At 48.5% G+C, this 20,716-nt stretch overlaps 1 protein-coding gene across 6 annotated transcripts in view; it reads right to left on the minus strand.

Annotated features, from left to right (window-relative positions):
* ATP2B4 (ATPase plasma membrane Ca2+ transporting 4) overlaps positions 1 to 20,716 on the minus strand; it is a 96,293-nt gene that overhangs the window by 52,962 nt on the left and 22,615 nt on the right. The window contains exon 1 of one of the 6 annotated variants that reach the window (XM_070396705.1): positions 8,200 to 8,218. The exons of the other annotated variants lie outside the window; for them this stretch is intronic. The gene's annotated coding sequence lies outside the window, so the exon portion shown is untranslated. Of the gene's footprint in view, positions 1 to 8,199; positions 8,219 to 20,716 lie in introns of those variants that run through there. 6 annotated transcript variants of the gene reach the window in all.

Consider the following 20,716-nt stretch of genomic DNA (forward strand, 5'->3'; position numbering starts at 1 on the left):
TTTAGCCAGCCTAAGGGATGAGAGGATGGGAGAGAGAAGTCACTCGTCCCTTCTGTGGGGTCAAGAAATCCTATCATTCGACATGATCACAAAATGATTTTAATTTTTTTCCTCCTAAAGTCCTGTAACGTGTTCTACAAATTGTAATGATACGTAGAAGCATTGTCACACCAATTCTAGGTAGGACAGCTGTGACCCCCACCTTACACATGAAGACAGTGTGGTCCAAGGAGATAAAAAGTGATTTATTTGGCCTCTGGCAAGTCTGTGACCTTGACTGCCTGGCCTTTTTGCTCCACCTTACTCCTTTCCCTGAGTCTGAACCTCCTCATTTTCTGACAAACACCTAAGAAGTCTGTTTTTAAAAAAAAATATATTTTTTTATTGATTTCAGAGAGGAAAAGAGAGGGAGGAGAGACAGAAACTTTAATGATGAGAGAGAACCATTGAATGGCTGCCTTCCACACGCCACCCACTGGGGATGAGGGCATGTGCTCTATCCACTGAGCCAAACCAGCTAGGGCCTAAGAGGTCTTTTGAAATGCAGGCATCTCTGGGTTTGTGCTGGTCACTTCCCTATAAATATCTCTGTTGCAAGCATTTTCGCTGCACAACTAATTGGCCACGAGGCAATTTTGCCGTAAAAGATAAAATAACTGGCGGACAGTTTGGTTTACATTTGGCGGATTTCATGTATTTAAGCTAGCTGTCAGCTGGGTTTTATTTCTCCAGGAGTGAAGTTCTTGTAGTTACTCCCATTTCACATTATATAAATCTCAGCCTTCACAGCGGTCTGTACAGTGAGGAGTAGACGTGGTGTTCTTAAAATAGCGCCTAACAGCTACGTATAAAGCAGATTGCAAAGCCCTGTGGACGGCCGGACTGCACTCTACCAGAAAATGATCACAGATCAGCCGGCAAATCCTTCCATGAGCCCAGTGAGCCCTCCCACTTGTCAAAACCAAGTTGACCCGGCGGCGCAAATTGATACCTCTCTTAGTGGAGGAAGAAGAAATTGTAACAAAAAGGGAAAAGTGCTATGCCTTACAAGGGGACCAACCAGCAAGCAAATTTTTTAAAAAGTATAATGCTATCATTGGAAGATGTATTTTCATTTTTCTCAATAGTCTTAAATTTTGGTTTTAATTTTTCATCTTTCATGATCATTCTGTCCTGTTTATTTTTTATTATTTTATCTTTTATGGCAAAATTGCTTTAGGCCGCCCTGGCCGGCTTGGCTCAGTGGATAGAGCATCGGCCTGCGGACCGAAGGGTCCTGGGTTCAATTCCCGTCAAGGGCACGTACCTCGGTTGCAGGCTCTTCCTCAGCCCAGGCCCTGGTCAGGGCTTGTGCAGGAGGCAACCAATTGATGTGTTTCTCTCACATCGATGTTTCTCTCTGTCTTTCCCTCTCTCTTCCACTCTCTTTAAAAAAGCAATGGAAAAATGTCCTCAGGCGAGGATCAAAAAACAAAATTGCTTTAGGCCAATAGTTGTGCAGCAAAAAAGTGTGGGGGGGGGGGGACCCAGTTGCAGGAAAAATATACCTAGAACCCTCTTGGGCACAGAAAATATCCATTTCCATCTAAAGGTAATGCTGACTCCTGCCCTTGCTCTTTCTTTCTCAGAATCATCTCCATCATACCCCAGGCTGTGGGGGTGAAACAGACCCTACGTCCTGTTGCCATACATTCCCGAGAAACAAACCACCGCACACTTCCTGACAACTCAGTCTGCACGAGGCTCAGTAGCAAGTTCCAGAAAAGAGGACCTGCCTGGGACCGGAACATCATGGCCTAAGCCACCAAACCGTAAACAGTCGTCAGGTGCTCTGCTTCCTCCAGTTTTGTCCAAAGAATCCCTTACTCTTGGAAAAGTTCCCGGGATGCTAAAGAAGAGACAGATCTCCAGGCTCTGAGGAAAAAGGGTAACCTCCCTGTGGGGAGAGAAGAGGGTACTTTGAAGATCTAAAAGGAATCCACTCCCTGATCTTCCCTGACAAAGGCACCTATTAAATCTGGCGCGATGCATGGGAGATGAAGCATGAATGGAAATGAGAGAAAGGAGACAGGAGGGGCCGGGGGCTAGGGCTTCAGGCTGGGGCAGCACTGCGGCTGAACCGGCCTGGAATCATAAGCAGCTACACTGAGCTCTGGCCTCTGGGCTGCAGGCAGGGCTGCTGTTCCCTGCCCTCCCCTGCCCGCTTCACGGGGCTGGGTGCCTGCTCAGGAGGGAGGTAGCACTCAGAGATGCTCCAGTTGAGTGGCAGCATCACTGCCATGCAGGGAGAGGGGGAGGGAGGGGAAGGGGGAAGGGGAGGAGAAGGAGGAGAAGGAGAAGGAGAAGGAGAAGGAGAAGGAGAAGGAGAAGGAGAAGGAGAAGGAGAAGGGAAAACCTGGGGAGGGGGTAGGCTGGTCCCCCCTTAGGATGCACTCACTGAAATCTAAAACCTGCTTCAGGGTCCCTCCCAACCCCGCCCCTCCCCCGCCCCCTCAAATTAAACCTGTTCTCTTTTCTCTGATCCAGATGTTTGCTCCCTTCTTCATCCCAAATGAGGCTCTATTTCTCCCTAATTTCAGGAGCGACAGTGGGGTTGGACAGGGAGGGAAATAATATTTGTTGAGCATCTACAATGAGCCAGGTACCATGCTAAGCACTTCACTGAAAATCAGAGAAAAATCATATATATGTACATATATATGCACCTGCATATATATCCACACACAGATACATACACACAGATACATACACACACGTATTCTTATGTAGTGCCTAGCATAGTGGCTGATATGTAGTGGGTGGTCCATGCACAGTAGTTAGTATCATTATGACGACTATTGTTTCACAGATCCTCACCAACAACCCTCTAAGGAAGGCACCCCATCTCATGCAGGGAAGCCCAGATTCAGAGAGCCAGGATGTGTGACTAGCCTGAACTCAAAGCCACCCTGCCTCAAGTATAGGACACGAAGAAAATGAAAACAAAGCTACGGGTTTACTTCCTAAAGTTTGATGAGAAGGCCCACTCAAGCATGTTAAACTCGCGGCCGGCAGGCCAACGAGGCACGTGGTCTGCCGGCCTCGAGTTTGACATGCTTGGCCCACATAAACCTACCTGTGCCTTGTCCATGACCCATAAAAGCTCAGAAACAGGGAAACACCTCCTTAACCTCTTTGAACTTTCTGGGCAGTGTAGGGCTAGACCCAGGGCTTCTCAGGGGCAGACACTCCACCCAGCCCTTTCTCCACTACATATAGCACCCCTCCTCCCCCAGCTAGAATACAGTAGGCCCTGGACTGGCATGATTCCAAGCATATCCATTTCCCACCTGCAGACCTGGGAGTGGGGATGAGGGCTTCCTCCACTCTGTCATCTCACACCACTGGCCTTGCAACCCGCAGTGACTTGGGAGAGGCTCAGAGACCTGCTCTAGATGCTCCCTCCTCTCTCCAGCAGGGCACTTCCTGTGCCATCACCTACAGGGTCTTTACTCCTCCCAGGCACTCCTGTGCTTCTGGCAAGCTCCTCCAGGATCCATGAAACTTCTGGCAAGCCCCCCCGCCCCTCCCCCAACCTCCATCCGCTGGCTCTTCTCTCTGAAGGTTTCCTCAGGACTAGTCGTGGTCCCGGGTCTTCCTTCGCTCCCCATGCCTGCCCGCCCTCATTGCTCCTCTATGCCTGCGGGCCTGCAGAAGCAGACCCGAGCACACACCCTCCCCTTCAATCTGCCGAGGCTCTGTGGAGGCTTGTGAGAAGGTCAGAGGCAGAGCATATTGGATAAAGTTCAGGTGTAGGTGGCACACCTGTTATCATCAGCAACCACTAGGCCATGCAGGAAGCCCAGTGAGGGCTGGGGCACCAAAACCAGGCCTCTGCACTGCCCACAGGATGGCACACTGTAGCCTGTGGGCCTGGGCCTGGAACCTTATGCAAATTCTCGGCATGTCCTAAAGAGAGAACATCACCTCCCGGTTAAGAGGTGGGTCATGTGCGCGAGTGCGCAAACACACACACACACTCCCTCGCCCACTCCTGTCCCTCCCCAAATCGGCTATCCTGACAGTGTTTTCTTTTCTTTTTCCCCAGGTCTTCGCTATGCTACTGTCCATGTCCGTGGGCTGTGCATATATGCATATAAGTTCTTCGGTTTATCTTTTCTTGTCTCCCCAGCCCCACAGTGAAGTATGTCAGTCTGTTCCATGCCTCCCTGCTTCAGGTTTTATTTCGTTGGTCAATTCACTGTGTTTATTATAGTCCATGAATAAGCGAGATCATGTGATATTTGTCTTCCTCAGACTGGCTTATTTCACAGCATAATATTTTCCAGGTCCGTCCTGACAGCGTTTTCAATCTAGCAGCAAAATGTAGCACCAAAATCGAAGCATCTGTCTGGAGAAGATATATCACTCTCAACCGCTGGGTCTCAGGGACTCAGAATTTACCCCTTCTCCCGGAACCATCTGGTACTTCTTGGCCAAGTTGAGACCATGGATACGAGGGACCCAGTCATCCCAGAGAGATTCTCACACAGGTCCAGAAGGGGACGTGGGCAAGGAGGCTCAGCGGGACATGTTTGTGGTGACAGGGAACTGAAGGCCACCTGGGATCCCCTCCCTGTGATGGCGAGCTGATAAAGGGGATATTTTGCAATAGTTAGAAATACAGATCAGATGTACACAAGGTAATACTGGTTATCTTAAAAAACAGTGCTTAGTGGGGGCAAAAGGTGCTGTAACAGCTTTTACATGAATTAGAAACACATGCATCTAAAGCAACTCTTCAATAGAGGGAGGGAGAGATCAACCAAAGAACTTGTATGCAAATATGTATAACCCATGGACACAGACAGTGGGGTGGTGAGGGCCTGGGGCGGGGGGTGGGAGTGGGGGTGGGCTAGAAGAGGTCAATGGGAGAAAAAAGGGGACACATGTAATACTTCCAACAATAAAGACTTAAAAAAAAAGCAACCCTATACATTTGAAGGAACATATTTAAACAAAAAAACACATTAGAATGCTGCTCACACACACAAAAGGGAACAGATGTGGGATGTGGGGAAACAGTACAGGAAGGGCCTCGCATGAGCCAGATGATAAAAATGGGCCACGCGTCCATTATTGATCAACTCAGTGCTCTGTGTGCGAGGTCCAAAAACTGAAACCAAAACACACCATGCTGCTGAACCCTTTCAGACCTAGAAGAGCTGGACTAAGACCTGTGACGACAATGACAAACTTATCAGCTCTGGCCAGATGCCTTCAGCAGTCGGGGGGAAGGCAGGGCCCACAGAGAGCATAGACATTCTCAAAAGAGTGATACCAAGAACTGATCCAGGGTTGCCCCTCTGTTCCTGATCATCTGGCCTGAGGACCCAGCCCATGTCAGAGACCCCAGGAATCATCAAGATGAAGATAGACGCTTCATGGCATGGATCAGGAAACCGAACCAGGAATGTGCCCAAGAGGGCAATGCCTCCGGCCCCCACCTCCCGTCTCCATCCAAAAATAGCATCAATATGTCAAGATGAAAAAGGGCAGTCCCTCCGCCCCAGAGCCAGGGGGGATGTACCCTCCTCCAAAGAATCCGAGTCGTGCTGGCCCAGGTCACCTCCTGACTCAGGGGTGCGGGTGTTCGCTGCAAGCCAGAGCTAAAACATGTAGAGGATGAAACAAGAATACTGACCTTTCCCTTCCGAGAAGGAGGGCAGAGCTGATTTCAGGTGGGAGTGGCAGTGCCATCAGAAGGCCTATTGTTTAAGGAAAGGGGTGCTGGCAGCCCCTCTTGATCCCTCGCATCCGACTGTGGGAAATGCTCAGGATATGAGTGAGCAAAGAATCTGTCTTTCACGCTAAGTACTAGTAAGGTGCAGCTCCTTGGGCCCGGGACAGGAAGCTACTAGGCTAGCAGACAGGAACGCAGCCTTGAGCAGTAACATTCAGATGTCTAGCCTGGGCCCTCTCTTGGGCAACACAGATTGCCTTTCTTGGGGCTGCTATGGTTTTTCCACATTTTGGTCCCAAGGGCACAAAGGGGCTTTTTAGCAGCTGGACTGGGTCCTGCGTTATTTTTAGACACAAATCTCCGAAGAATCGCGCCATGCCCACGGAGAGGGAGAGGAAGGCCCGTCTCCCTGGGCGACTGGGTCAGGATCCTGTTGTTCCCAGGCCGCGGGTTCTACTGGAGCTCTCAGGGGTGAGGAGAAAGCTGTCTGGCCTCAGACAGAGGAGGCCACAGACACCGAAAGGGAGTGCTGTGGGCAGCTGCTCTTCCCCCAGGGGCTCAGCAAGAGAGGGAGCAAAATAACATTCCTGTGTGACCCGGACACTGGCCAGAGCACCACACACTGGACATCACGCCTGGCCAGCACTCCATCGCCTCCCTGCACTCCACGGCAGCCACCTGACAGAATGAGGGGACCACGGCTTTGCCTGGCCCGGCCTTCTCTCAGCCCACTGTTTCCTGGAAGTCCCAGGGAATCGGGCAAGAACTCCATGCTGAGAGGAGGCGTTATCCAGAAGAGAGCTGGGCGCACCCCTAGCAACCTGTCCCCTCAGTGCCCCGGTGCCTCTCCTTGTTCACTCATTGCACAGACAGGAGCCACTAAGTCAGCCTGGGCTTGACAGGCAGACGGGCACACTCCCGTGCACTTGTGTCGTGTTTCAGAGCAGTGGTTCTCCAACCTCAGTGAGCATCACCTCGCCAGGAGGGCTGGTTAAAACCTACTGCTGGGCCAGCTCCCAGTTTCCCATTCAGGAGTTGTGGGGTGGGGCCAGGGAACACGCACTTCTAGCAAGTTCCCTAACCGGGGGATGCTGACGCTGCTGGTTTGGGGACCAGACTTTCTTACGCTGCAGAAGTTACGAAGCATCTCTGCAAACAATGCCATGACAACGTCCGACAACACAAGGCTAACGCTCTGGAAGGCCTTGAGTGGGGTCCAGTCCAAACACTGCCCCAGATCGAGGCTGACAGGAGAGGCACAGGAGGGTCTCGCCATCTATTATCTCCTGCTTTCCCTTCTCCCTCCTCCGCCCCCGCCCCCCCCGCCCCCGGATGCTCTGCTTCCATTCATCTCAGGGCAGTCCCCTCCCCAGAGACCCCTGATCTTCCCAAGGAAAGCCCCTGTCCTGTGAGAACACAGAGTGGAGAGGAAGGACGTCCCTGTAGCAGAACCAAAAGGTATTCAGCAAAGCAAACCGAGGTACACCCAGGGTCAGAGACACACCGAGACCCTTTCTGGTGGAGGGGGACCCAGCATCCCCTGCACTCCTGTTCCCTCCATCCGCAGGAGACAGAGCTGGAGGGGAAAATGAGAGGACAAAAGACACCCACCACTCACTTCAGGCTCCCCAAGTCTCACCGCCCCCTGGCGCATCTGAACCCTGGCTGCCTTTTCCCTGCCACCCCCAAAGCCCCTACAGGAGGGCTGGCCACGACCCCCTGCCACACCTCTGCAGGGGGGGCACCTACCCACTGCTCTGGGGGGCACAGGCAGCGGCATAGGCACAGGCGCAGCTGGCGGGGCAGCAGCAGCTGCTGTTTTCCAGTCGGCGACGGGCTGCTGTAAACACTCGGTTTAGGTTGCTATGGCAAAGCAAGTGTGCAGCCTGGCCCGACGCTATTTATGTGCCCGTGATGGCAGAGTGGTCTGTTTTTATTATTTTACTTTGAAAGTTTCCCTTTCCCAGCCCCCTAAAGCAGCCTCAAAAAATAAAAGTAAAAAAGAGCCACCACAACGTTCTCAGGAACAAGAAGAATAGAGCCGGCAAACACCGCTTTAGGGCTTGAGCCAGCCAGTGGAAGACCAAGTGAGCAGTGCGGGGACGGGGTAAGTTCCTCTAAAGGGGAGGCGGGCTGCTGGTCCATGCAGCCTCGGCCCAGCTCATCCCGGAGGGGCCATGACTCAGGCTCTTCTCACCTCTGCACCACCTACACTCAGTCTTCTCCCTTCCTGGCTAAGCCAGGCTCCAGCCAGCAGCGTTCCTCACACCCTCCCCCCTCGCCACCATCCCCACTGTCACCAGGATGAAGAGACTGAGGATCCCACCAGGGGTCCTGGGAAGAGAGCCTCAGAGCAGAGTGCCCCCCTCCCAGGGTGCAGTGCCGTCTGCATGCAGCCTGGCCACTCCCTGATGGAGGTGTGAAGGGGGTGACCTCAGAGGTGCCTCTGGAGGAAGGGACACAGGTCTTTCCTTCACCTGTAGAGTGAGCTTGCATCCTGTTCTCACTCCTTAGGGAGCCCTGGGGTGAAGGGGAACTTCTGCACAGCAAGATTTCAGTTGTAGTCGGGGTGGTGAGGACATCTCGCCAGCACCATGCAGTCAGCATTCAAGATTCAGATGCTGAAGAATGATCGAAAGTCGGACACATTCATCTCCAGGGCCCCAGGCACCTAGGACAGGTTTGGGCAGAGGAGGTGGAGAGGGATCAGGAATCAGCCATTGGGGTCACACACACAATGGAAGTGGATACTGACGTTGATAAATAGGCTATAGGTTGTCAATTGCTAAATGACATCTAAGTGAGAGAAAGAGAACCACCTTCCAGAAACAGCTACTTGGAATACGGAAAATGATGCAGGATTTTATCCTCCACCTATTCCAGCTCCACTGGATTCATATGGTCTTAAAAGGAGAAACCTACTCCTACCCCAATTGCTGATGGGTGCGTGAATCAGATATAAGGAAAGCTAGGGCACCGTTAAGAAGAGCACCATCTCAGAATGAAATGGAATGCCTCCCAGCTGCCACGATGGCTCAGAAAAAATATCAATGAGAACGAACCCCACGGGGAGGAGAGAGGGCAGGAGAAGGGGGAGGCTGCTGCTGATTCCATCGGGGAAGCACCCTCTGCTGCCCCAGGAGTGGTCACCGTCCCAACTGACAGCCCTGGTTCGCTGACAAAGTCTTGCTGGGACAATCGGGACTTGGGGCAGAAATCAGTCTTGGCGGCTCCTTGAGGTCAGAAGAGCAGAGCAGGCCTGGTTTCTGAGCCTGTCAACCCAACTGTCATCAGCGCTCCACTCTTCCTGTGGGGCAGGAGGGGTCTGGAGGAGGTGAGGAAAGGGTCCCACGTGGGGCACCATCCTGGACAGCTGGGAGCAGCCTGATGGAAAGACACCGCAGGTGAGCTAGTGTCCCTGACACCAGTGTTCCTGTTCCTGAGTCTCAGGGTATCAACTCAAGCTGAGTGGCCATTACTTGGGGATACATAAAAGGATGAGGAGAAGCAGACACGTCTCAGAGCCACGGACACAGAGTAAGCTTCCAAAAATCATGGGCTCGAAAGAACATCTATTCACCACAGGGCTCGGATCCAAGGTGAGGGACAGAGGGCCCATTGTTGAAAGAGACAATGGGTAGGAGACAAAGGCAGCTCAGCCCCGGCTGGTCACTGTTGATGGAAGGCTCAGGGAAGAGAAAGTGCAAGGTACTGTGCATTCTTCTAAGTCAGTGGTTCTCAGCCTTCCTAATGCCGCGACCCTTTAATACAGTTCCTCATGTTGTGGTGACCCCCAACCATAACATTATTTTCGTTGCTACTTCATAACTGTAATTTTGCTACTGTTATGAATCGTAATGTAAATATCTGATATGCAGGATGTATTTTCATTGTTACAAATTGAACATAATTAAAGCACAGTGATTAATCACAAAAACAATATGTAATTATATATGTGTTTTCCGATGGTCTTAGGCGACCCCCGTGAAAGGGTCGTTCGACCCCCCCCAAAGGGGTCGCGACCCACAGGTTGAGAACCGCTGTTCTAAGTGGACAGAAAGGTGGTACCATCTCTCTATTCCAACCTCTGCCCTAGTGCCTGATCTAACACGAGGAGTTAATGAAAGAGCCACCCTTCTCTGCCAATCTCCAGAGATAAACCGTTATCTGTAAGTCCCCAGAACCACTTCTTAGCACTTTCCCCCTCTCCACCTTCTCCCTTTTGGGGCCCTGGGGTTGGTAGACTGAATGGGTTGGAGGCATATCTCCCTTGTTCTCCAGGACATAGTACAGGGCTTTTCTGGTGCAGGGAGAAGGAAGACCAGCTATCATTGTGGGAACCATCCACCTCTTTAGGGAGAAGCAAAGGGAAACATAAAGAATTTAAGTTCTCTCAACACCCATTGGATTCGGAACTCCCACACACAGCATTTTAAACACCACTGCAGAGCCCCCGAGGGAAGACAGGGGAGAAGAACTATGGTGATGGTGGTGGTGGGGAAGTCTGTAGGAAGTGGCAAAAAAGGATGCTTTCAAGATTATTTCTGAAGCACTGAACTGCCAGAAATGATAGGGAAGATATCTGGTACCAAACTCTTCCCACCTCCTCATTTTTCTCGATATACCTCATTCTCAACTTCTCACTGTTTTTCAGATCTATGTATATCCCTTTCCCAATCTTGTCCTGTCTCCCTAACTTCCTCCCTCCTTCTATTCCCTCTTCTCTCTCTCTCTCTCTCTCTCTCTCTCTCTCTCTCTCTCTCTCTCTCTCTCTCTCCCCCTTCCTCCTTCCCTCCCTCTCCCCACCACCACTTATCTACCTCAATCTCAGAATCTCTCTTATTCTCTCTTTTGCACATCTCTAGGGACAGTCTATTTGGATGGAATTCTATTCCCCTTACCTGGGAAATTTCTGAAAACAAGCACCCCTGTCCAGGCCACACTGGTTCAAACAATGGAAGGAATATGGATATGCTGAGAAGCTAGTAGGGCACTTGTGAGGCTGCCATGGCTGGCACCAACACAGGGCCAGGCAGTGTCACTGGGGTCATGGATGATGGGCCAAAGGCACACAGGACGAACTCTATGAGCCAATCTGCACTCTCCCAAATCCAGTTGGAGCTTGCCTGGCTAAGTCAAATATGTAGCATCTCACTATGCTTGGAGCAAAAGCAAACTGCTAACACTGAGGACTCAAAGTGAGGAGTCCTAACAGAGATGGGGGAAGAGGAAGGATATCAGACTACTCCTATGAATTTAAAACTAGAGTCAGGATTTAGTATGCTCAGCCAAGTTTCCACTCCAGCATAAATAGGGAAGTGGCCTGATGGAGGAAGGAGGCTGGGAGACTAAATATAAAAGGCACCTAGGACTACAATCTGACTCTGGCTCCTTTCACTGCTCACATGGGAGTTGAAAATTCAAGAACTGAGCACGATAAGCTAGCCCTTCCTACCGACAAGCTGACCGACAAGCTACAAGACTGTGGCTCCATGGTCACCTCTCAGTTCTACTCTGAGCCTGTAAAGCTTGGGTAGGGAACAGGCATAGGAGGCTAAAGTCCAACTCCCTGGTGACATGGCTGCCTTCTTCCAGCTCTCCCCACCACTATGCAAGAATTCAAGGGTTCCCAGAAGGGACCAGAGCAGCAGGAGGAGCAAAAGGCATCCTAACCCAGCAGAGCCAGACCTTTGGAGGCATCTCCCACTATTTGCCCAACATTTCCTCCTACAAAATGTTGCAGGAGCACTCCTGTCCCAGCTTCCCTAGTCTCACACACCCGGGCCGGCTGGTCCAAATCAGTAAGATCTCCATCACCGGAGAGCAAGCCTTTTCGGGGTGCGGGGAGGGATCAGTGCCCTCCCCGCAGGGTTTCAGCCACTGGACGCTCCCCTGTGCCAGCAGTCAAATCCAAAGGGAAGCCGAGGACACACCAGCTGCTCTCCCCCGCCCTCCTCCACAGCCAGCTGAAGAAAGAGGACTCCTTCGCGGGGAAGTCCCACAGCAGTGAGGCTATGGAAACTTTGCCGTCTAAGGCTGTGGAATTCTTCGACTGGGCTCCTGCAGTTAATCATCCCAGCGGCCTGGATTCCCAACTTGGGGCTTTAAAAGGTAGCACCAGAGCAAGAAGGACAAACATGTCAAGGAGAAGAAAAAGCAGGAAAGAGTTGGTGGGAGCTGAAAGATAACCACCTCCAACGCTAGTCTTGTGAGTAATTGAGTGCGAGGGGGGGAAAGGAGGAAAGAGCACAAGAGAAAGAAGTGTAGGCCACATCCCAGAATACTCTTCTGGACTCCCAGCCAATGTCAGCACCGTCATACCCCAAAAGATCCTACGGCGAACACTTTCCTAACCCACTTTTAAAAGGATTTTCTAGGGATTGGTTGGTTTGAAACATTCTCCTTAGAGCAGATCTGAAAAACCAGAGGCTCCTGTCTCCCTCTGGGAAACATTTGTAGAGAACTCACAGCTGGGAGTACGAGGCTTTGGAACATTAACTTCCAAAATGGTAGAAGGGGCCTCTTAGGCTATGTTGCCATGGTTTCCAAGACAACAAACAGAGGTTTGGCCCTAAAGAGGGGTGGGAGGGCGAACTGCCTTTTGCTTCCTATGGGAATAGTTTCAAGAGCCAAGATAGGAGGGGAATAGGGTAAAATGAGAAGATTACAGAGGTTACAGGGGAGAGAAAATGGACAGCCCCGACAGTTCCCATTCTCCCTGTACAGGCCAGGGTGGAAGGTCCCATTTATAGAATAAGAAGGCATTACTGAGGGGTGAGAGAAGCCTAGGAAGTAAATAGGAAGGTGAGCAGCTCTCTGTATGAGAGCTCAGCCGACCTATACCACAGGAGTCAGGAGAAACAGAGGCCAAATTGAGCTGCTTTGGGAAAGGCAAGGTCCTCCAAAGGCTCTGAGTTTTGCCTGCAAGAAGGCAGGTGGGATAACTATCCCCAGAAGTGATGTGTAGAGATGCTGTTACCCAGAACTGAGGCTCAGCCCACTGCCCCCTGCTACACTGGCATCAGCGCATCACCTCCCAGGTCCCCTGGCCAGGAGTCTTCAAATCTCATTCTAAAGAAGCCAGATGGGCAGAACAGTGCCATGTGCCAAAATCTACCATGTCCTCCCAGCAGGAGCTGTCAGCTGAACCGGGCCACCTGGCCAAAGGGTTCCCTTTCATATTCCTGGGCAGCATTGTACCCTCTGGATGCCTTCCCCTCCACCTCCAGAGCTGGTGCCAGCTTGGCTCCGCTGGAGAGATGGAAAGGAGACAGCTGCTCAGGACTCTGCTACACCCAAAGGCAGCGACTGTGGCACCACTGGAGGGTAAGGACCACGAACACCCTGTCATCTTCTCAAAGCAGAGAGGGGCCAGGGGTCAAATGACCACGAGCGAGGAGGACGGCCAGCCCTAACCACCATTTCATCACTAGTCACTGCACTAGCTAGTAAATTCTTGACCTTTTCAGGGAGCAGGTACCCCAGTTTTCCAACTGCATCAAACATCCCAGAGCATCCCAGAATCACAGCCATGTGGGGAACTTTGGAGAAAGTCGAACACTATTTTACATTGAATTATATTTTACAGTGAAGCATGTATGAGTCACTGGGACAAAGAGGTAGGCTATAGATTGGAAAGCAGGATAGAGGCAGATGCAGCTGATGCAATGAAATCTGTATTAGGTGTCAAATGAAGAGCAAGATCACCTGGTAGGACACCTCCAGGGTCGCCCAGTAGGCCAGGTGCAGCCATCAGCTTCTAGGGAAGAACTCACTGACAGCATGAGCCTCCCCCAATGGGCTCGGGCTCAGACTCATACCCTGAGTCACGGGGAGCTTTTTTAGGGCTTCCCAGAGCTGCTACACACGCGTGTGCAAAATGTGCCCTGAACATGGGCACCAGGTGAGGAGGTTGTTGGGAGACGAAACACCCTTAGTGTTGCTGGGTAGGCCGTGCACCGATGGGCTGCATTCATCTGAAGGGACATCTTTCTAACGTCTTTATAAGCTGCTATGGGCTAGCCGCTAGCAGCTGCAATAAACTGTCAAATACTAGTATTGCTGTGGGTCACAGGCCCTACGAAATATCTAAGGAAGAAAACCAGAAGTGAGTCCAGTTTGACCAGTGGATGCATCAGAAGGGCTAAGGATGTCAATTCAGCCAGGCCCATGGGGCCCAGGCCCCCTGGAGCTCTGTCCGGGGGCCAGACTGCCCCGTGTGGGCCAGGCTCTTGCCCCTCACAGCTCACAGGCTCTCCCATCACAGCTCCTCCCAAGTAGCACCAGATTGGCCTTCCTCTCAGCACACCTTCCTCCAAATCCCTTCTCCCTGGGTCTTAATTTCTTACCCAAAGAATGGAAATAATGAAAGTAATCTACCTCACACAGAAGTTGAAAAAATTATTACTTCTTTCATGTATAAGGGACCAGTGCTCTTAGATGAAGATCAACTGAATTAAGAAGCTATTGAATTTCGGAAGCAAAGGGAGGCTACCCCTCGTCAGAGGTTCCCAGTGTCTCTGGGCCCTTCTCCTATACTTTCCAGGCCTGGCTCCACATCCTGGCCCGTGTGTACCAGGCAGACACTGGTACTGCCATTCATGGACTTGTCCAGCATCTCCAACTTTTGCAGGTATATCTGGGGAATCTGTCTGCCCGAGGTTCCCTCGTAAGTGGTGTTGGCAAGACAGAAAGGCAGAGCCTGACAGGTGTGGCTCAGTGGTTGAGCGTGGACCCATGCACCAGGACATCTCAGGTTTGATTCCTGGTCAGGGCACATGTCTGGGTTGTGGGCTCAATCCCCAGAAGGGGGCATGCAGGAGGCAGCCGATTGCTGTTTCTCTCTCATCAATGTTTCTATATCTTTCTCCCTCTCCCTTCCTCTTCTTCTAAAAATCAATAAAAATCACTTTCTTTTTTAAAAAAGGAAAAAAAAAAGCCCTATCTGTTTTGGCTCAGTGGATAGAGTGTTGACCTGCAGAATGAAGGGTTCCAGGTCAATTCCAGTCAAGGGCACATGCCTGGGTTGCAGGCTCAATCTCCAGTAGGGGGGCGTACAGGAGGCAGCTGATCAATGATTCTCTCTCATCATTGATGTTTCTCTCTCTCTGAAATAAATAAAAATATATTAAAAAAAGAAAAAGAAAGGCAAAAAAGTTCATGAGAGTCGAAGCAGATTGTGGTAAGAACTCACATCCGGGTAAAGCGCTCTGATGTGTTATCTTTGGGCAGCCTTTTAAGACAGCCAGCACTGATGACATTACTCCTTCTGCAGATTTTATATCACATGGTCTTTATGGTGACATGACTCAGTTAAGGCCAGGCAACTGCAGAAAGAGCCTAGAAGAAGTTAGGATATACTCCGTGCTCCAAGGTCCTACAAAGAAAGATAAACAGGAATAAGAGAGCAGGAGAGCAGCCAGTATGAAACAGTCTGAGAATTTTAGGCCCAACCCAGGCCTTTGGAGCTGGAGGGTTCCTGCCCTGATGAGCTCAGACCATTGATATGGATTTTCCTACTTCCTCCCAGAGGCAACTGTGACACATGCTGAGTGTGTGTGGAATGTGGTGTGTCATCCTCTTAGGCTGTGGACACCTTGAGGGTACAGATTGTGGCCGAGTTAGAGGAGATGGGGACACCTTGAGGGTATAGACTGTGGCCAAGAAAGAGGTTATGCAATTCCTAAGGCATGGAGGGGTGTAAAAGAAACAGAGAAAAGAGAACAAAAAAGGATGGAGGAAGACTGAGAGAAAGGAAGGAAGGAAGGAAGGAAGGAAGGAGGCCCTTCCCCTCCAGGAACTGCTAGACGCAGAGTCTAAATAAAGAAGACACTACACACCCAAATTAGGAAGCCCTATGATTACAGTGGAGTAGAACAGAAATACTGAAGGGCATCGAAGCCAAGTTGGAGACCAGAAATGACAGAGTTGACAAGGAGAAGAAATATACAAAACAAAACAAACACAAGCTCAGAACTACTCGTATAAACAGGTAAAACAAAAGCTGCTCTAGTCTCCAGATCCTTTGCCTACAGCCCCGAAACAGAGCATCCCAGGCAACACGGGCTCTGTCCCCGGAAGGCAAGCAAAGGCGTGGCTGGGGCCCCAGACAATCCCTTCTCTCCTTTCCAAGGAGCACTTCTGGGGCCAGGTGGTGTCACTTGTTGAGAGACCTTTGGAAGCGTGACATCCCAGGAGTGACTTCAGTGCAGACGTTGCAAACAGAACACTGGGCGTAACTCCTCACCACCTGGGATGGTGACTCGCCAGTTTTCTACTTCAAGGAAAGAGTAGGCTGTTCTCTCCATGTCACTGCAAATGCTGATAGCCCCAAGTTTGGTTAAAGAAAAGAGAGCATCCGCATTATACACTGTAATACAGATTTCATTTTTCAGGAAATGCCTCAATTTTTCTACTTATAAGATAGAGGCATTGATAAATTAAAACAAAAACAAAAAAGAAAAGAGAGCATCTATCAACAGATGAATGCATAAACAAAATGTGCTATATCCATACAGTAAAATAATACTCAGCCTTAAAAAGGAGTAAAATTCGGATACATGCTATAACATGGATGAAACTTGAAAATGTTATGCTATTGTAACCAATGTCATCCCAATAAATTCAATAACAAATTAAAAATTTTTTTAAATAAAATTAAATTTAAAAAAGAAAACAAACAGAAAAAGAAAACAGTATGCTAAATGAAAGAAACCAAGAAACAAAAGGGTCGATATTGTATGATTCGACGTAGATGAAGTGCCTACTCTAGGCACAAATTCATAAGGACGGGAAGTAGAGTAGAGGTTGTCAGGGATTGGGGGAGAAGGTATAGGGTGGGGTTATTGTGTTATGGGTACAGAGTTTCTATTTGGGGTGATGAAAAAGTTCTGTAATGGATAGTAGTGATGGTAGCACAATAATGTGAATGTAGTTAAAGCCATTCACCACCATATAAATATTTTTTTCAAAAGAAGGAAACAGGAAAGCAGATAGAATCGTGCTGGCATAGAGAGGGGAGAAAGGTGGGGAAGGGAAGAGCAGAAATAAATCCAGGGCTGTGAGCCTAGCTCCCACAGTCACCAGGAGCTCAGGACCACCGTCTATTGGGGGTGGAAGCTCAGTGGGATAGAGGTCACTTATCCCAGACAGTGACCTCTGACATGCAGAACTGGGAGCCCACAGAGGCACAACATCCAACAACACCCCTGGCAAGGCTGAGTGGCAAAGCCAAGGGGAGGGGAAGCACACTGGGCTTCTGAAGACCATGCTCCGTGACCATGGGGGTGACGGGAGTGGAAGGGCGCCGAGAACAATGGACAAGTCGTGTTTTCAGGGAGCAGGGGAAAGTCAGCTTTCGCTTCCTCACTCTCGGAAAGTCGCCCCAGCATCAGCTCAGAGCACACAGGCATCTGCTTAGGGCTGAGGCCTTCCAGATTCACAATGGAAATACAGAGTCTAGTCTTTTTGAAAACCTCAGATATTATTTCATTTGATCCTCCCAACAAACGTGGGAAATGGATAATACTGTCCCCATCTTGTAGAGAAGAAAACTGGTTAAATACCTTGTCTAGAGCCACAGGAAGAAGTAGAGCCAGATTTCAAACCTGGGTTTGGCAAAGGCTGCACTTGCTCTGTAGGACTGCCCTGAAGGTGTTTTCCAGAAACGAGAACTCTTTTTCTCAGGGACCAGGTCACCTCTAATGTACAGTGCAGTGATCAAGAGCACAGGTCCTGTGGGCGGATGAACCCAAGTCCCGATCTACCATTGCTACCTGTTTGACCTTGGGAAAGTTAGTCCATGTCTCTGTTCTTTAATTTTGGCACTGATACATTTGGGATAATAACAGCGACCCCCTTTAAAATATTTCAGATAATTAATCCATGTACAGGCACATGGTGCTGCTCCATGGTAAGCATTCAAATGGAAATCACTGTGGTTATTATACAACGCTATCAGTCAGTCCCTGCCACTGGAGACCTGCTCATCAGTCAGAATGTGAGTGAGCAGATAGATACAGCCCTACCTTGTTTCTGTTTCAGGAAGAAAGGAACACCTCAAGGTTGGAAGGGACTGAAGGTCATGTAGACGAATCTCTTTTCCAATATTAGAAACCATTTCTTCTTACTGTTACTTAAGAGCCTACGCATTAGCTGTTATTCTTTCTTATACAGGCAAACCTCATTTTACTGGGCCTTACAGATGTTGCATTTTTTACAAGTTGAAGGCACGACCCTCCACCAGCAAGAAGATGATGACACTTTTTTTCGGTGGTCTGGAACTGAACCCATGATGTCCCCAAGGTATGCCTGTATTAAACTGGGACCTAGCCCTGGTCAGTGTGGCTCAGTTGGCTGAAAGTCATCCATGCACAGAGAGGTCACTGGTTCGACCTGGTTTGCAGGCTTGATTCACAGTAGGAGGTGTGCAGGAGGCAGCCAATCAATCTTTCTCACCTTGATGTCTCTCTCTCTCTCTCTTAAATCATTAAAAACATATTAAAAAATGATAAAATAAACTGGGACCTAATTTGTGACCACCACCAAAGTGATGGGCACACATTCTTGCAATCTTACAATCACCTTTTGTGACAGCTATTTTGATTTCGGTTCAACAGTTGAAGAAACTAAGGCCCCAAGTCCTAGAGTTAACTAGTGACCCAGCTGGGCCATGAACTCAGGTCCGCCTGACTCCAAAGCTCGCGTTCTCAGCCATGACATGCTACTTCTGCCTTAGAGAACAGGACAGTCTACCACATGGTAGAGGGGAAAGCAGTTTTGGTTGAATCCCAAATACCTGAAATCCAGGCCCTGTGACTGTGAAAAAGTTCTCTGCCAATAACATCTGTCACTTAGCGAATGCCTAGCATTTAATGAACATTATTACCTAACAAGCACTCTGACTCACTTTTACAGATAGGAAAACAGAAGAGCATGTTATGCTCAACACCACAACGTTTCTAAGAGGCAAGTTTCATACTCACGCTGTCTGAGGCTTCTCTTACCGCCACACTGCTTCTCAGAACCTCAGTTTGCTCATCCTTAGATAAGAATCGATACTCACTACCATTTAATTCTCTCTTCAATAAATGAGTGGCTACTAAGTTCCAGACCTTGCTTTACGCACAAAAGTACAGTAATAAGGAAACCTGCATTGTATGCCTATTTTGTGCCTGACACCCTTATCTTTATTGCGTGAAATTATGAATATGAATGCCTCAAAATTACTAACACAGTAGCTACTCAATAAATGGTAACATTTATTATTTGCTTCTACATCACGGCCTTAATTTTTTTAACTGCCACATTTCCTATTGTCTTCATGTTTCCTTTTCTTTTCTTTCTTTTGATTTTCCTCCCCTCTTGTAGTTTGGAAGTTGTATTATTCCTAGTTTTTTAGTGTTAGCCTAGAAACCTAACATCTTTAACCTCTTCCCAAACCATACTAGGACCTTAGACCACATAAACTCCAATCACTAACTTTCCAACTGACATGCTATTGTTACGACAGATTCATTTTATTAATTATAGCTTCATTTTTATCCCTATAAGTTAGACACTGTTATCTGTATTTTCTTTGCTATTACTAGTTAGACTTAGCACCATGCTCACAATTTCCTTTGCCTATCATTCCTTCCTGAATCTTAGATGTTTCTTTTAGGTAATGTTTCTTCTTGAACTATTTCCATTAGAAGCTGTTTTAGTGGAAACCTCTTTTTGTTCATCCTCAAGGGCCTTAATTTTGCCCTCTTTCTTGGAAGATTTCCACTGATAATAGAATTCCTTGTTAGCAGTTATTGTCTTGGCTCAAAGCACTTTCATATCCATTATTCCACTATCTTCTGGCTTTTATTATTGAAATTGAGAAATCAGTTGTCATTCTAATTGTTATTCCCTTGAAGGCAATTTACTTTTGAGTTTACTTTGAAATTATTTACCCTTGGTAGTTTCATTATGATGTTTCTAGGGGTGAAGTTTATTTCTTCTACATGCGATTCATTAGGCCTCATAAATATAATAATTGTATTTATTCAACTCTTGATCATTGCTTCTTCATTATTGTCATAATCTTATTCTCTGTATTATCTCCTTATGGAACATTAGTTTAATGCATATTGGGACCTTCTTACTCTATTCTGGAAGTGGGCAAACTGTATAACAAATCTGGCCTGCTGTCTGGTTTTGTAAATATATAGTTTTATTAGCACCCAGGCTAATTTCATACTACAATAGGAGAGTTGAGTAGTTAGGACAGAGACCATATTGGGCCATAAAGCCTAAAATATTTACTAGCTGGCCCTTTACAGAGAGTAATTTGCCGATTCCTGCTCTCTTTTCTATGCCTCTATGCCTCTTCCACATTTTTCCATCTTCTATATAATTTCTCTAGAAATATCTTCCAATTCACTAATTTTGTCATCACCTCTAATTACACTACTCCTTTTCACTGAAATTTTAATTTCCTTCACTGTCTTTCTTTCATTTCTAGTTCTCTTTGGACATCTGAAACATAAGAGATATCTAAAGAGAGCTCAATCTAGTCAATTGAGTTTTGTTTCCCTTCACCATTATTTTATTACCCTCTTCTTCCTTTTAACATATTAAATATATATTTTACACTTTCTATATACAACCACTCCACCCTGGCCGGTGTGGCCCAGTGGCTAGACAGATGGCCCCTGCACTGAAGGGTTGTGGGTTACAACCACTCCAATATCTGCAATTTTTGTGGGTCTGATCTGTGGAATGTTATTTCTGCTCCTCAACTTCATTGACAACCAGGGACATACAAATCAACACCACTAAGAGATACTACTAGTATTTATAATATTCTGCTGGCAAAAATGAAAAACTTTGTCAATACCTAGTTCTTGAGAGGGCGTGGATCAACAGCATCTCTTACACTTCACTGGTAGGGGCTAAACTACCTCAAATGTATTGGGAAGCAACCTGTCACTACCATGTAAACTTGAATATTCGCATACCAAGACCTAG

The sequence above is a fragment of the Myotis yumanensis genome, unplaced genomic scaffold (genome assembly GCF_028538775.1).
Source record: "Myotis yumanensis isolate MYYU_CA2020_CCGP unplaced genomic scaffold, mMyoYum1.0.hap1 SCAF_17, whole genome shotgun sequence".
NCBI classification, from domain to species: Eukaryota; Metazoa; Chordata; class Mammalia; order Chiroptera; family Vespertilionidae; genus Myotis; species Myotis yumanensis.